General features: G+C 46.8%; 1 protein-coding gene and 1 long non-coding RNA gene across 14 annotated transcripts in view; one reads left to right on the plus strand and one right to left on the minus strand.

Moving 5' to 3' along the window:
• The window catches only part of PKIG (cAMP-dependent protein kinase inhibitor gamma), an 89,261-nt gene extending 82,598 nt beyond the window's left edge, over positions 1-6,663 (minus strand). For 3 of the 13 annotated variants that reach the window (XM_008016464.3, XM_037982748.2, XM_037982744.2), the window contains exon 1: positions 6,532-6,639. The gene's annotated coding sequence lies outside the window, so the exon portion shown is untranslated. Of the gene's footprint in view, positions 1-5,828; positions 5,941-6,113; positions 6,474-6,531 lie in introns of those variants that run through there. The other 10 variants (XM_073006402.1, XM_073006407.1, XM_073006413.1 and 7 more) reach the window with 7 other exon arrangements.
• LOC140709001 (uncharacterized) lies at positions 6,651-7,384 on the plus strand. Its single transcript, XR_012089315.1, has 2 exons — positions 6,651-6,746; positions 7,148-7,384. It is a non-coding gene; the product is annotated as an uncharacterized lncRNA (long non-coding RNA).
• Positions 7,385-15,355: the final 7,971 nt, after the last annotated feature.

Consider the following 15,355-nt stretch of genomic DNA (forward strand, 5'->3'; position numbering starts at 1 on the left):
TCATATTTCTCCTACTAAAGTTAGAAAGTATATTTACAGGATGGCTGGGTGCAGTGGCTCACACCTATAATCCCAGCACTTTGGGAGGCCAAGATGGGTAGATCATCTGAGTTCAGAAGTTTGAGACCAGCCTGGCCAATATGGTGAAACCCCGTCTCTACTAAAAACGCAAAAAAAAAAACAAAAAAAAACCGCTGGTGTGGTGGCGTGTGCCTGTAATCCCAGCTACTCCGGAGGCCGAGGCAGGAGAATCACTTGAACCTCAAAGGCGGAGGGTGCAGCGAGCCAAAATTGCACCACTGCACTCCAGCCTGAGGGACAGAGTGAGACTACATCTCAAAAAAAAAAAAAAAAAAAAAGTGTATTTACAGGAGACTGTGTTATTGACATAAAAGTCAACACAGGCAGGGCATGGTGGCTCACGCCTGTAATCCCAGCATTTTGGGAGGCTGAGGCGGGCAGATAAGTTGAGGTCAGGAGTCAAGACCAGCCTGGCCAACATGGTGGAACCCCATCTCTACAAAAATACAAAACTGCTGGGACCGGTGGCTCACACCTGTAATCCCAGCATTTTGGGAGGCTGAGGCGAGAGGATCACCTGAGGTTGGGAGTTCAAGACCTACCTGACCAACATGGAGAACCCTGTCTCTACTAAAAATACAAAATTAGCTGGGCGTGGTGGCGCATGCCTGTAATCCCAGCTACTCAGGAGGCTGAGGCAGGAGAATGGCTTGAACCCAGGAGGGGGAGGTTGCGGTGAGCCGAGATTGCACCATTGCACTCCAGTCCGGGCAATAGGAGTGAAACTCCATCTCAAAATAATAATAATAATACAAAAATTAGCCAGGCATAATGGCGGGTGCTTGTAATCCCAGCTATCCGGGAGGCTGAGGCAGGAGAATTGCTTGAACATGGAAGGCAGAGGTTGCAGCGAACCGAGATCACGCCATTACACTACAGCCTGCAACAGAGTGAGACTCCGTCTCAAAAAAAAAAAAAAAAAAAAAAACCAAAACATTGTTTAAAATATTCCAGGTGCTTTTAGAATAATAGATATGTGTACTTCAGTACTAAAGGTTCATCTCAAATAAAAGGAAATTAACAGAAGTTCAAGCATAGGCAACACAAAGGGATACCTGGCACTATCTGGCTTCAGCTTAAAGAATGGTTGGAAAGAGCCAGTGTAATCTCTCTAGGTGCAAATCAGATCAAGTCATTTCACTTCCTTTCAATGGTTTCTCCCACCTTCTAGAAGAAGTCCAAACTGCTGAACAAAGGCTCAGGTGGTTCTCCAGCCTTATTTCCTCCCTCCTCCCCTAGTCAAAGCCCCAACAGGACTGATGCCCCTTCCCACCAGAGGCCAGGAAAGCTTCATCTTCCACTCCTCTCTCCCTTACCTCTTAGTGGTCAAGTCCTGTTGATTCTCCTTCTGAAATGTCTCTCAAATCTGCCCTCTCCTTTCCCTTCCTGCTGCCACTGCCCTTTTTTACCCTTATTTCCCCAGCCCCCTAAAGAAGATATTTCCTGATTTTTTTTTTTTCTGATTATGAAGGCAATTCATGCTCATAAAAAAGGAAAATTAAGGCAATGAGGAACAGAATAAAAGTTTCCCCATGATCTCATAAACAGCTTACCTTTTAGTACACTTATGTTTCACTGCAGTATTATTCACAACAGCCAAAAGATGGAAGCAACTCCAAGTGACCATCAATGAATGGATAAACAAAGTGTGGTATAAACATGCAATGGAATATTATTCGGCCTTACAAAAAGAATGAAATTCTGACAGATGCTACACAACAAGGATGAACCTTGAGGACAGGATGCAAGATTCCACTAACACAATGTATCTAGAGTAACCAAGCACATAGAAAACAACAGTAGAATGGGTGCTGCTAAAGGCTGGTGGGGAGGGCGAAATGGGGAACTAAACCTATTAAAGGTATAGTTTGGCTTTTGCACTTTTGCAAGACGAAAAAATTGCGCAGATTGGTTGCACGGCATGAATACACTTAACACTACAAAACTTTACACCTAAAAATAGTTAAGATGGTACATTTTATCACAATTAAAGATTTAACATTTTTAAAAAGAACTAGTATTTCCAGACATTTTTATTATAAACATGTATACATTTAAAAAAAACAGCAACATACTGTACTGTAATCTGCTTTTTACACCTAACCATATCACATAAACATCTTTCTAATATATATAGCTCCCACCTAATGGTCTTTTTTTTTTTTTTTTTTTTTTTGGGATGGAGTTTTGCTCTTGTCACCCAGGCTGGAGTGCAATGGTGCAATCTCAGTTCACTGCAACCTCTGCCTCCCAGGTTGAAGGGAATTTCCTGCCTCAGTTTCCCAAGTAGCTGGGATTACAGGCGTGCATCACTACACCCAGTTAATTTTTGTATTTTTAGCAGAGATGGGATTTCACCCTGTTGACCAGGGTAGTCTCGAACTCCTCACCTCAGATGATCCGCCCGCCTTGGCCTCCCAAAGTACTGGGATTACAGGTGTGAGCCACCATGCCGGGCCAATTTTTCAATTTTATAAAACCATGAAAGTCAGTATCTTATGATGTCTTATGACAGACACCTCTTTTTTTTAACCTACCCTTCTCCAGTATCAATACTCTGATGTTCCCATGGGAAAACTACTTTACCTTACTCATCCTGTCCTCCCATCCCCATGCCCAGCCAACTCTTACTCTGTGTGGCTAAGCCAGGTACATGTATTTTTAAGTTTATTTCGAAGTATTTATTTTTCATGTTGCTATTGTCAGTTCTCCTACAACTACCTTTTCTATTTTTGGTTGCATAAAGCGATTGCTTTTTGTCTATCTTATAACTGCTGTTCACTTAGCCTTATTATATCTAAGTATTTTTAGCTTAATTCTTTTGAATTTTTTCAGCAGACAATCATATCACCGGTAGAGATTTATATCATCCAGGTAGTGGTTAAGAGTAAAAGCTCGGCCGGGCGCGGTGGCTCAAGCCTGTAATCCCAGCACTTTGGGAGGCCGAGACGGGCGGATCACGAGGTCAGGAGATCGAGACCATCCTGGCGAACACGGTGAAACCCCGTCTCTACTAAAAAATACAAAAAACTAGACGGGCGAGGCGGCGGGCGCCTGTAGTCCCAGCTACTCGGGAGGCTGAGGCAGGAGAATGGCGGGAACCCGGGAGGCGGAGCTTGCAGTGAGCTGCGATCTGGCCACTGCACTCCAGCCTGGGCGACAGAGCGAGACTCCGTCTCAAAAAAAAAAAAAAAAAAAAAAAAAAAAGAGTAAAAGCTCTGGGTCTTCAGGTAAACCTAGATTCAAATACTGTGTGACCCTGAGTGAGCATTCTACCTCAGTTTCTTTATCCATAAACTTGCAATTATTAGAAGGCCTATCTCACAGGGTTGTTGTAAACATCACATTATTCATCAAGAACAGTGCCTAAGGCCGGGCGCAGTGGCTCATGCCTGTAATCCTAGCACCTTGGGAGGCCGACACGAGTAGATCACTTGAGGTCTGGAGTTCGAGACCAGCCTGGCCAACATGGCAAAATCCCATCTCTACTAAAAATACAAAAATTAGCTGAGCGTGGTGGCTCGCACCTGTATTCCCAGCTACTTGGGGGGCTGAGGCAGGAGGATAGCTTGAGCACAGGAGGCAGAGGCTTCAGCGAGCCAAGATTGCACCACTACACTCCAGCATGGGTGACAGAGTGATACTCTGTCTCAAAAAAAAAAAAAAAAAAGAAAGAAACAAAAAAAAGTGCATGAAAAGTACTTAACACAATACTAGTTCAATAAATGCCTGCTATCTGCCCATAATGAAAATTGTGACTTGCCTTCCACACTTATACCTTTATTTTTGTTGCATTACACTGGTGCACTCCTTTCAGGAATAACCTGGCTTCCCACGTCTCCAAAAAGTAACAGGCATCAGACTCCTATTGAAGGATCTGTACTGTGGAACTCCTCTACTCCCACCTTCTCAGGAAAGTTATACTATCAATTCTCTCCTTCATATCCTGTATCTTCTCACCCTTTCCCTCTCTACTGGCTCTTTGCCAACAGCGTTTAATCTCTCATGCTCAAAAAAACTTCACCTATTCCCCAATCGCTCCCCAGCCTTCTCTCTACCTCCCTTCGCAGCCAAACTTCTCTGAGCTGCCTACACTTTGTCTTTCTCACATCCCACTCTTAACTCATCCCACTGATATATTATATTGAACCTTTGAAAGCTGCTGATATTATAGATTCCGCCCCAACCATTTCACCAAATCTGCTCAATGAGGTCCCAACTGACCTCCATATTTATTTACCCAAAAAGACACATTTTAATTTTTAACTTGTATTACTCAGACATCTCAGCAACATCTACAAAGGCCAACCTCTTCCTTTGGACTTCATTACTATACTTTGCTGGTTTCTCTCCTGTTCCTGTTTCTCTAGCCATTTCTTTTAGTGTAGCCTAAGTGCATGACTCTTTCTTCCAAGAGAATGCAACGCAGTAGCCCTGAATAATCTCAGCCTTTTTTTTTTAACCTCTCTAGATGGATCTCTTTCAATATTGATCTTTAACTTCCAGTTGTAGTGGACTGCTTTTGGCTCCATGAACGTACTTTTGAATATGTCTGGAATATCCCCATGATAGCTAACTCAGACTACACCCTCTAGACATTTTATCAAAACCCTACCTGAATCTCCAAACTATGCTAGATTGACCTTAACATGCGCCCCCTTTCACAATTCTCCTCACAATTATAATCACTTGTTTGATGCATATTTTCTTCACCAATCTGTGATCTCCTTGAGGGCAGGGACCTGCTTCCTTACTACCTACACGGTGCCTTGCACATAGAAGATGCTCATTAAATATTTTTTTAATTAGCCAGGCACAGTGGTGTGCACCTGCAGTCCAGCTACGTGGGAAGCTGAGACAGGAGGATCACTTGAGCCCAGGAATCTGAGACCAGCCTGGGCAACGCAGTGAGACCTCATCTCAAAAATAAATACATACACGCACACACAGTCACACACACACATATATATGAATCACCACAAATGAATGCCTGCAAAGTGAAAAACAGATGGGAGGAATGATAAGACCAAGAGAGAGCCAGGCGCAGTGGCTCATGCCTGTAATCCCAGCACTTTGGGAGGCTGAGGCAGATGGATCATGAGGTCAGGAGATCGAGACCATCCTGACTAACACGGTGAAACCCCGTCTCTACTAAAAATACAAAAAATGAGCCGGTCGCGGTGGCAGGCGCCTGTAGTCCCAGTTACTCGGGAGGCTGAGGCAGGAGAATGGCGTGAACACGGCAGGTGGAGCTTCCAGTGAGCAGAGATCGCGCCACTGCACTACAGCCTGGGCGACAGAGCAAGACTCTGTCTCAAAAAAAAAAAAAAAAAGACCAAGAGAGAAACACAAAAAACTGATCTTTCTGAAACCATACCTTTGATCAAAAACACACACCTCTGGCTTAAAACCCTTTGATGGCTTCCCACTGCCCCCAAGATAAAGCCCAAACTCCTCCACACTTACGAAGAGTCTTCCAGGAGGAGCATCTGCTTGTCTCTCAAACACCATCTAGCCAGACCCCCTCCAACTCTCATAATCTGCTCTCCAGCTAGCCTGAAATCCTTGCAGATTCCCAAGAAGTCTGCACTCTCTCCCCAAGGCTTTGCACACACTGCTTTCTCTACCTACAGCAAGGTACACTCCACCAGCCTCATCTTCTGGTCAACATAAACGCAGCCTTCTTGTCTCATTTTGGAAGTCACCTTCTTTTGGCATCTCTCCCTGATCATCCACACTAACCTCACCTCCAGAAATCCAGGTTAAACTGTTTTCTCTGTGCATTCACAGTCCCTCTGCACGTCCAAAATCATAACCGGAATCACTGTGAATTCTTGTTTACGGGTCTGTCTCCTCCGGAAAACTGTGGAGTTCCCTCAGGACACGATGTCTCTTGTTCACTTTTTTACCCTGGCTATCAGCCCGGGCCCTGACTCACAATAAATGCTCAATGATGGTCTTCGTTGTAGTAGAATAATAAAAGCTCCCAAGTATTGAGGACTTACCTCCACGAATTTCAAATATAAATTTACCTTGTAATAACGTCATCAGACAGGTGCTACCATGATTCCCATTTTGCAGACGATAAAACTGACGCACAAAGAAGTCAATCCTCTCTGGCCCCAGAACAGTCGCACACACAAATACATTTTCTGCACAGTTTCGAGTTATTTTCCGGCCCCCAAATAAGAAGGGATTTTTTTTTTAAAGAAACTTTCGAATGAGGTTTACCAATGGCTACAAATAAACAGCCGAAAACGGACTCTCCCTGAACGCGGGGCGGGGTCAAAGGGCGTCGGGGGCTCAGTCCCCAGCGTGGCTGAGGGACAAAGATCGGACCGCAGCCTCCCTCCCCGAGGTCCCCGGCGGTTCAGCCCCTCGCTCCCTGCGACAAGTCGACGCCAGGCCCGGAGCGTTGGGGCCGCAACCGGGCGCCCAGCTCCTGCTCACCTGCGGTCTCGCCGCCTCGCAGTGCCTGGGCCGCCGGCCCGCAGCGCCTCCCCGGGGCAGCCTAGCGCCAGCAGCCAGCAACCCGCAGCGCAGCCCGTTGCCTTGGCGACCTGGGCTGCCGAACTCCCGCGGCACTCGCGCTACGGCGGCTCGGATGGGACCAGGACGGTTCGCGTCCCTTTCCGCAGCCGCGGAGGGGGCAGAGGAGGGACGAGGTGAGGGACGAGGTGGGAGTCGAGGGCTGAGCCGCGAAGGAGGGATCCGGGTTGGAAGTAGGCCCGGGGAAGAGAACGAAAGGGGGACAGTGAGGCCAGGGAGAGGTCTTGGGCCGCGAGTACTGGTTGTGCCTCAGTTTATCTCTTTGTAACCTCAGATGGGGACCGTGCGAGGAGGAAACGGAGCCTGAGGTGGTGGCTTGGTAGACTGGGTTTTTGTTTTTTTGTTTTTGTTTCGAGACAGAATCTCACTCTGTCGCCCAGGCTGGAGTGCAGTGGCGCAATCTCCGCTCACTACAACCTCTGCCCGCTGGGTTCGAGCGATTCTCATGCGTCAGTCTCCCGAGTAGCTGGGATTACAGGCAGGTGCCACCACGCCCGGCTAATTTTTGTATTTTTAGGAGAGACAAGGTTTCACCATGTTGGCCAGTCTGGTCTCGAACTCCGACCTCAGCTGATCCATCCGCCTGGGCCTCCCAAAATGCTGGGATTACAGGCGTGAGCCACCACTCCCTGCCAAGACTGGGAATATTTGAAGACAAGAAAACTCATGTGGGAGGGGTGGCAGATTCCTCTCTTTTATAGTCTGAAGGGGTGGTGTGTCAAAGAGTGATTAAATTGGTTTCTTTGATGGAGAATTAGATCATCAGATTTAACTTCAATCTGAGGAATAATTTATTTTTCCTTGTGTCAAGCAATCACACTTCTTGGAATAACTGCAGAAATGCTGAAACCCGAGCACAAAGGATATATTCATTACTTCATTTTTGTAAAAGCAAAAGGGTTGCGACCAGTCAAAATATCAAGGGCTGGGCGCGATGGCTCACACCTGTCATCCTGAAACTGCCTTTGCGAAGAATAATAACTGAGATATCAGACCTAATTGACCCTGTCTTGCTTCTAACCCCTAAACTGTCCTGTTCATTCCCGGGTATAGGCTAAAGTAACTTTTTTTTTTTTTTTTTTTTTGGGACGGAGTTTCACTCTTGTTGCCCAGGCTGGAGTGCAATGGCACCAACTTGGCTCACCACAATGTGCACCTCCCGAGTTCAATTGATTCTCCTGCCTCAGCCTCCTGAGTAGCTGGAATTGCAAGCATGCACCACCACGCCCAGCTAATTTTTTGTATTTGTAGTAGAGACGGGGTTTCTCCATGTTGGTCAGGCTGGTCTGGAACTCCCCGCCTCAGGTGATCCGCCCACCTCGGCCTTCCAGAGTGCTGGGATTATAGGTGTGAGCCACCGCGCCCAGCCAGGCCAAACTAGCTTTGGGAAAGAATTTAGTGTATCGTTTAAATAATAGCCCTTTCCAGAAAGCCAAACTGTTCTTGTAAAACAAATGAAAGGCCACAGGCTACCAGCCACCAAGCCAAAATGAGAAGGGCTGGAGTTCTAAATATTACCTGTCATTATTCTTATTCTAGAGGTCATAAGATTTTTCTATTTTGATTTTTTGAGACAGTGTCTTGCTCTGTCGCCCAGGCTAGAGTGCAGTGGCACGACCTTGGTTCGTTGCAATCTCTGCTTCGCAGGTTCAAGCAATTCTCATGCCTCAGCCTCCCCAGTAGCTGGGATTACAGGGACCTGCCACCACGCTGGCTAATTTTTGTATTTTTAGTAGAGACGGCGTTTTGCCATGTTGGCCGGGCTGGTCTTGAACTCCTGACCTCAAGTGATCCGCCTGCCTCAGCCTCCCAAAGTGCTAGGATCACAGATGTGAGCCACTGTGCCTGGCCCCCAATTACTCTTGAGGTAAAATCACTGCTGTGAACCTAAGATAGCCTTTTGAGATGTCTTTTCAGGTTTTTGCATTTCTAACAACCAGATGTCCACACTGGACCTGCCAACCAATTCTGTGGCCCCCATCCAGGAACTGACTCAGCAGAAGAGAACAGCTTTGACTCTGCAATTTTTTTTTTTTTTCTTTTTGAGACAGTCTTGCTCTGTCGCCCAGGCTGGAGTGCAATGGGATGATCTCAGCTCACTGCAAGCTCTGACTCCTGTGTTCACGCCATTCTCCTGCCTCAGCCTCCCAAGTAGGTGGGACTACAGGCGCCCACCACCACTCCTGGCTCATTTTTTGTATTTTTAGTAGAGACGGGATTTCACCGTGTTAGCCAGGATGGTCTCGATCTCCTGACCTCGTGAGCCACCCGCCTTGGCCTCCCAAAGTGCTGGCATTACAAGTGTGAGCCACAGCGCCCAGCACCTCTCTGCAATTTCATCCTCCAGCCGAGCAGTCAGCACTCCTGATTCATTGGCCCCCTACCCACCAAATTATCCTTAAAAACTCTGATCCTTGAGTTTTCAGGGAGGATGATTTGAGTAATAACAAAACTCAGGGCTCCCGCACAGCAGGCTCTGTGTGAATTACTTTGTCTTTTGTAATTCCCCCTTCTTGATTAATCGGCTCTGTCTAGGCTGCGTGCAAGGTGAACCCCTTGGGCAGTTACAATCCCAGCACTTTGGTAGGCTGAGGCAGGCAGATTGCTTGAGCCCAGGAGTTCAAGACCAGCCTGGGCAACATAGTGAGACCTTGCCTCTACAAAAAAATAAAGAACTTGGCTAGGTGTGGTGGTGTGCACCTGTAGTCCCAGCTACTCGGGAGGCTGAGGTGGGAGGATCCCTTGAGCCTAAGAGGCAGAGGTTGCAGTCAGCAGAGACTGTGCCACTGCACTCCAGCCTGAGTGACAGAGGGACACCCTGTCTCAAAAAAAAAAAAAAAAAAAAAAAAAAAAAAAAAAAAAAGCCGGGCACGGTGGCTCACGCCTGAAATCCCAGCACTTTGGGAGGCCAAGGCAGGTAGATCATGAGGTCAGGAGACCAAGACCATCCTGGCCAATGTGGTGAAGCCCTGTCTGTACTAAAAATACAAAAATTAGCCAGACATGGCAGCACACTCCTGTAGTCCCATCTACTTGGGAGACTGAGGCAGGAGAATTGCTTAAACCTGGGAGGCAGAGGCTGCAGTGAGCCGAGATCACACCACTGCACCCCAGCCTATATGACAGAGCGAGACTCCTGTCTCAAACAAACAAACAAAAAGTCTATCCTTAGGGAATTGAGGAAATAAATTATGATACAACCATAAAATAAAATAGATTACCATAGCAAGAATTAAGACTGACCAAGGTAGATATAGATGTAGATACAGTTTACATACAGAGCTGTCTTCAAGCTATGTAACCAGCCAGTGGGTTTACCTTGCCTGCTACCTAGACAGAGGGGACTTATCAAGACGGGAGTTGCAATAAAGAGTAACTCACACAGAGCCGGCTGTGCGGAAGACCAGAGTTTTATTATTACTCAAATCAGTCTCCCTGAGCATTCGGGGATCAGAGATTTTGTTTGTTTGTTTGTTTTGAGACGGTGTCTGTTGCCCAGGCTGGAGTGCAATGGCACAATCTCCACTCCCTGCAGCCTGTGCCTCCCTAGTTCAGGTGATTCTCCTGCCTCAGTCTCGGCTCTGGTGTAGCTGGGACCACAGACATGCGTCACCACACCCAGTTAATTTTTGTATTTTTTAGTAGGGACAGGGGTTTCACCATGTTGGCCAGGCTGGACTCAAATTCCTGACCTCAAGTGATCCACCTGCCTCAGCCTCCCAAAGTGCTAGGATTACAGGCATGAGCCACTGCTCCAGGCTGCGGAATCAGAGTTTTTAAGGATAATTTGGTGGGTGGGGGGAAGCCAGTGAGCAAGGAGTGCTGATTGGTCAGGTAGGAGATGAAATCATGGGAAGCTGAAGCTGTCCTCTTGCATTGAGTCAGTTCCTGGGTGCGGGCCACAAGATCAGATGAGCCGGTTTATCAATCTGTGTGGTGCCAGCGGATCCATCAAGTTCAGGGTCTGCAAAATATCTCAAGCGCTGATCTTAGGAAACGTTTAGGGAAGGTCAGAATCTTGTAGCCTCCAGCTGCGTGACTGCTAAACCATAATTTCTAATCTTGTGGCTAATTTGTTAGTCCAACAAAGTCAGTTTAGTACCCAGGCAAGAGGAAGGTTTGTTTTGGGAAGGAGCTGTTATCATCTTTGTTTTACACTATAAACTAAGTTCCTCCCAAAGTTAGTTCAGCTTACACCCAGGAAGGAACAAGGACAGCTTAAAGGTTAGAATGAAGATGGAGTTAGATCTTTTTCACTGTCTCAGTCATAATTTTGCAAAGGCGGTTTCAGCTATATATATGGCAGTAGTCTCCGAACTAGTCCTGCCGTTGCTTCTACTATACCTCAACCCTAACACATCCCTGCTCCAGTCTTTATTCTAACCAGCAGCCAGAATGATCCTTTTGAAAGATAAATATGGCCGGGCTCAGTGGCTCATGCCTGTAATCCCAACACTTTGGGAGGCTGAGGCGGGTGGATCACGAGGTCGAGTACAAGACCATCCTGGCCAACATGGTGAAACCATGTCTCTACTAAAAATACAAAAATTAGCCAGGCATGGTGGCGCGCACCTGTAGTCCCAGCTACTCAGGAGGCTGAGGCAGGAGAATTGCTTGAACCCGGGAGGCGGAGGTTGCAGTGAGCCGAGCGAGATCGCGCCACTGTACTCCAGCCTGGCGACAGAGTGAGACTCCGTCTCAAAAAAATAAATACATAAAATAAAATGTAAACTGTCAGGCCTCTGAGGCCAAGCCAAGCCATCGCATCCCCTGTGACTTGCACGTATACACCCAGATGGCCTGAAGTAACTGAAGAATCACAAAAGAAGTGCAAATGGCCTGCCCTGCCTTAACTGATGACATTCCACCACAAAAGAAGTGAAAATGGCCGGTCCTTGCCTTAAGTGATGACATTACCTTGTGAAATTCCCTTTCCTGGCTCATCCTGGCTCAGAAAGCTCCCCCACTAAGCACCTTGTGACCTCCACTCCTGCCCGCCAGAGAACAACCCCCCTTTCACTGTAATTTTCCGTTACCTACCCAAATCCTATAAAACAGCTGCACCCTCATCTCCCTTTGCTGACTCTCTGTTTGGACTCAGCCCGCCTGCACCCAAGTGAAATAAACAGCCATGTTGCTCACACAAAGCCTGTTGGTAGTTTCTTCACACGGATGCGCATGACATAAACATGATTGGCACGGTGGCTGAAAGCTTTTTTTTTGAAACTCCATCTCAAAAAAAAAAAAAAAGGTAAACATGACCATGTCCCTCACCTGCTCAAAAGCTTTCAACTGTTTCCCCATTACATTTAGAATAAGATCTACAGTTGTCACCATCAACAAGGCTGGAAGTGAACTGCCCCCTGAATACTTGTCCAACCTCATCTCTCAGCATTTTCCCTCTAAGCTGTCACCATTGCAGGGTGTCCAGGTTCTTGGCGTCTTGAACAAAGAATTGGACACAACACACAAAGCAAGAAGAAATGAAAGGATTTATTGAAAATGAAAGTACAGGCTGGGCACGGTGGCTCACGCCTATAATCCCAGCACTTTGGGAGGCCGAGGCACACGGATCACGAGGTCGGGAGTTCGAGACCAGCCTGGCCAACATGGTGAAACCCCGTCTCCACTGAAAATACAAAAATTAGCTGGGTGTGGTGGCGCACACCTGTAATCCTAGCTACTCAGGAGGCTGAGGCAGGAGAATTGCTTGAACCTGGGAGGCAGAGGTTGCAGTGAGCCAAGTTCAAGCCACTGTACTCCAGCCTGGGCCACAGTGCAAGACTCCATCTCACCAATACACTCCACAGTGTGGGAGGGGGCCCAAGCATAGGGGCTCAAGGGCCCCTGTTACAGAATTTTTGGGAGTTTACCCTCTACTTGGGACACGCCGTATGTAAATGAAGAGGATGAAGTAGAGTTACAAAGTCTTTTACTTGGCCTACACCCTATGGAGAGGATATTTCCTGTCATAGCTGAAGTGTGAATCGGCCTTTTGTTCCCTGCCTCCAGACCCTGTTTTCCTGTCTCAAAGCATGCTTTCATCTCAGGGCATTTTCTCCTGCTCTTCCTCCAGGTATCTTTATGGCTTGCTTCCTCACTTCACTCATGTCTGTGCCCCAGTGTCAAGCTGTCTAAAAGACCTGCCCAGACTACTCTTAAAAATAGTAGGGCCGGGCGCAGTGGCTCATTCCTGTAATCCCAGCACTTTGGAAAGCCTAGGCGCGCGAATCACTTGAGGTCAAGCGTTCGAGACCAGCCTGACTAACATGGTGAAACCCTGTCTCTACTAAAAATACAAAAATAAGCCAGGAGTGGTGGTATGTGCCTGTAATTCCAGCTACTGGGGAGGCTGAGGCATGAGAATTGAGTGATACCTTACCTTGGTTTAATATGAATAGACTCTCCCTTAGCTGAGAAAGCCAGAGGGACTCCATTTGGCTCCTTCATTTGTAAGACATCTAGGGCTCCTTACCCACCCCCTTCCTCAAGGACTTAACTTGTGCAAGCTGACTCCCAGCACATCAAAGTGTGCAATTAACTGATAAGGTACTGTGGCAAGCTATGTCCACAGTTCTAGGAATTCGCCCGGGTGATAGTACTCTAAAGCCCCCGCATTTGTGTCCGGCAGATAGCACCCAGAGCCCCTGCACCTATCACCTTGTGATGAATTTAAAGCCCCTGCACCTGGAACTGTTTGTTTTCCTGTAACCATTTGTCTTTTTAACTTCTTTGCCTGTTTTTACTTCTGTGAGATTGCTTCAGCTCGATTCCCCCTCCCCTTTCCAAACCAAAGTATAAAAGAAAATCCAGCCCCTTCTTCGGGGCTGAGAGAATTTTGAGCGCTAGCCGTGTCTCGGTCACCAGCTAATAAAGGACTCCTGAATTAGTCTCAAAGTGTGGTGTTTCCCTATAACTCCCTTGGTTACAACAATTGCTTCAACCCAGGAGGCTGAGGTTGCAGTGACGTGAGATCATGCTGCTGCACTCCAGCCTGGGTGACGGAGTGAGACCCTGTCTCAAAAAAATAATAATAATTAAAATTAAAAAAAGAAAAGAAAATAGACCTCCACCAACTCTGTGTTCTCCTTTCTTTTTTCACAGCTTTTTTCAGTGTCTGTTATATACGTGTGTGTTTGTTGCTTGATTTTTTCCCCCTACAGCATAAGATCTTTTAAGGGTAGGCACTTTGTTTTGTTCTCTACTATTTTCTCATCACTGGCAACAGTGCCTGACACATAGTAATAGCTTGGTAAATATTTATTGAATGAACGAATAAATTAAGTGAAAAAAAAAAAGCGGCGAGTGGATTACCTGAGGTCAGGTATTCAAGATGAACATGGCCAACGTGGTGAAACCCTGTCTCTACTATAAATACAAAAAAAAATGTAGCCAGGCGTGGTGGTGGACACCTGTAATCCTAGCTACTCCAGAGGCTGAGGCAGAACAATCACTTGAACTCAGTAGGCGGAGGTTGCAGTGAGCCGAGACTGTGCCACTGCACTCCAGCCTGGGCGACAGAGTAAGACTCCATCTCAAAAAAAAAAAAAAAAGAATGCCATCACATGTAAAAAGGAGTGATGGGTAATAGCTACAATGTTGGCATATGCATATTCCAGTAGCAACTCCGGAAGGATATCTGGGAGATGAGGGTGGGGAAAGGGTGGGAAGGACACTTCATTTTCACACTGTGCTCCTTTATGCAGTATTTTATAACCAAGTATATGTGTTATCTTTTCAACAACATAAGGGGGAAACCTAGGTTTTTTCACTCACGTCTGTGTGAAGAGACCACCAAACAGGCTTTGTGTGAACAACAAGGCTGTTTATTTCACTTGGGTGCAGGCGGGCTGAGTCCGAAAAGAGAGTCAGCGAAGGGAGATAGGGGTGGGGCCGTTTTATAGGATTTGGGTAGGTAAAGGAAAATTACAAAGAGGGTTGTTCTCTGGCGGGCAGGGGCAGGGTCACAAGGTGCTCCGCGGGGGAGTTTTTGAGCCGTGATGAGCCAGGAGAAGGAATTTCACAAGGTAATGTCATCAGTTAAGGCAGGAACAGGCCATTTTCACTTCTTTTGTGGTAGAATGTCATCAGTTAAGGCAGGAACTTGCCATCTGGATGTGTACGTGCAGGTCACAGGGGATATGATGGCTTAGCTTGGGCTCAGAGGCCTGACAGGTTTGACAACGGATATGTAAAGATGGGAGGAGCTGCCTTGGGTGGCAGTGAGTCCCCTACCCTAGAAGAGATGTTGCTGAGGGGCTCCTGCCTGAGGTGGGAGATTGGAGTAGATGATCTCGAAGATCTGCTCTCCTCCCTTTGGCCAAGTAGAGGCGACACACTCAACCAGTTAGGGCCAGAAACACTAAGAGATGGGTGGGATCCTACATTTGGGAGGACAAATGCTTGCAGGTTAGAAAGTGAAAAACTGTTCAGCTGACAGCTAGACCTAATATTTCTAATGGAACATAAACGGTGATCACAGAATATGAACAAAGATCAGACAAGACCACCATGTAGTTGGAGCAAGACACAGACAAAGCCACTCTGGTACCACAAATAGGACTCAACATCTTCCAATTCTGACTAATATGAGTGGGTTTTGCTTCTTTTCCAAGAACAAATCTAGCCTTGTTTTAATCCTTCTACCTCCCGGATAAAAATATGTAAGATAACTAATCACTGAATTGCCTCTACTCCTTGACTGTGTCCAATCCAAAACTGTTCT

The sequence above is a fragment of the Chlorocebus sabaeus genome, chromosome 2, assembly GCF_047675955.1.
Source record: "Chlorocebus sabaeus isolate Y175 chromosome 2, mChlSab1.0.hap1, whole genome shotgun sequence".
Taxonomy (NCBI): Eukaryota; Metazoa; Chordata; class Mammalia; order Primates; family Cercopithecidae; genus Chlorocebus; species Chlorocebus sabaeus.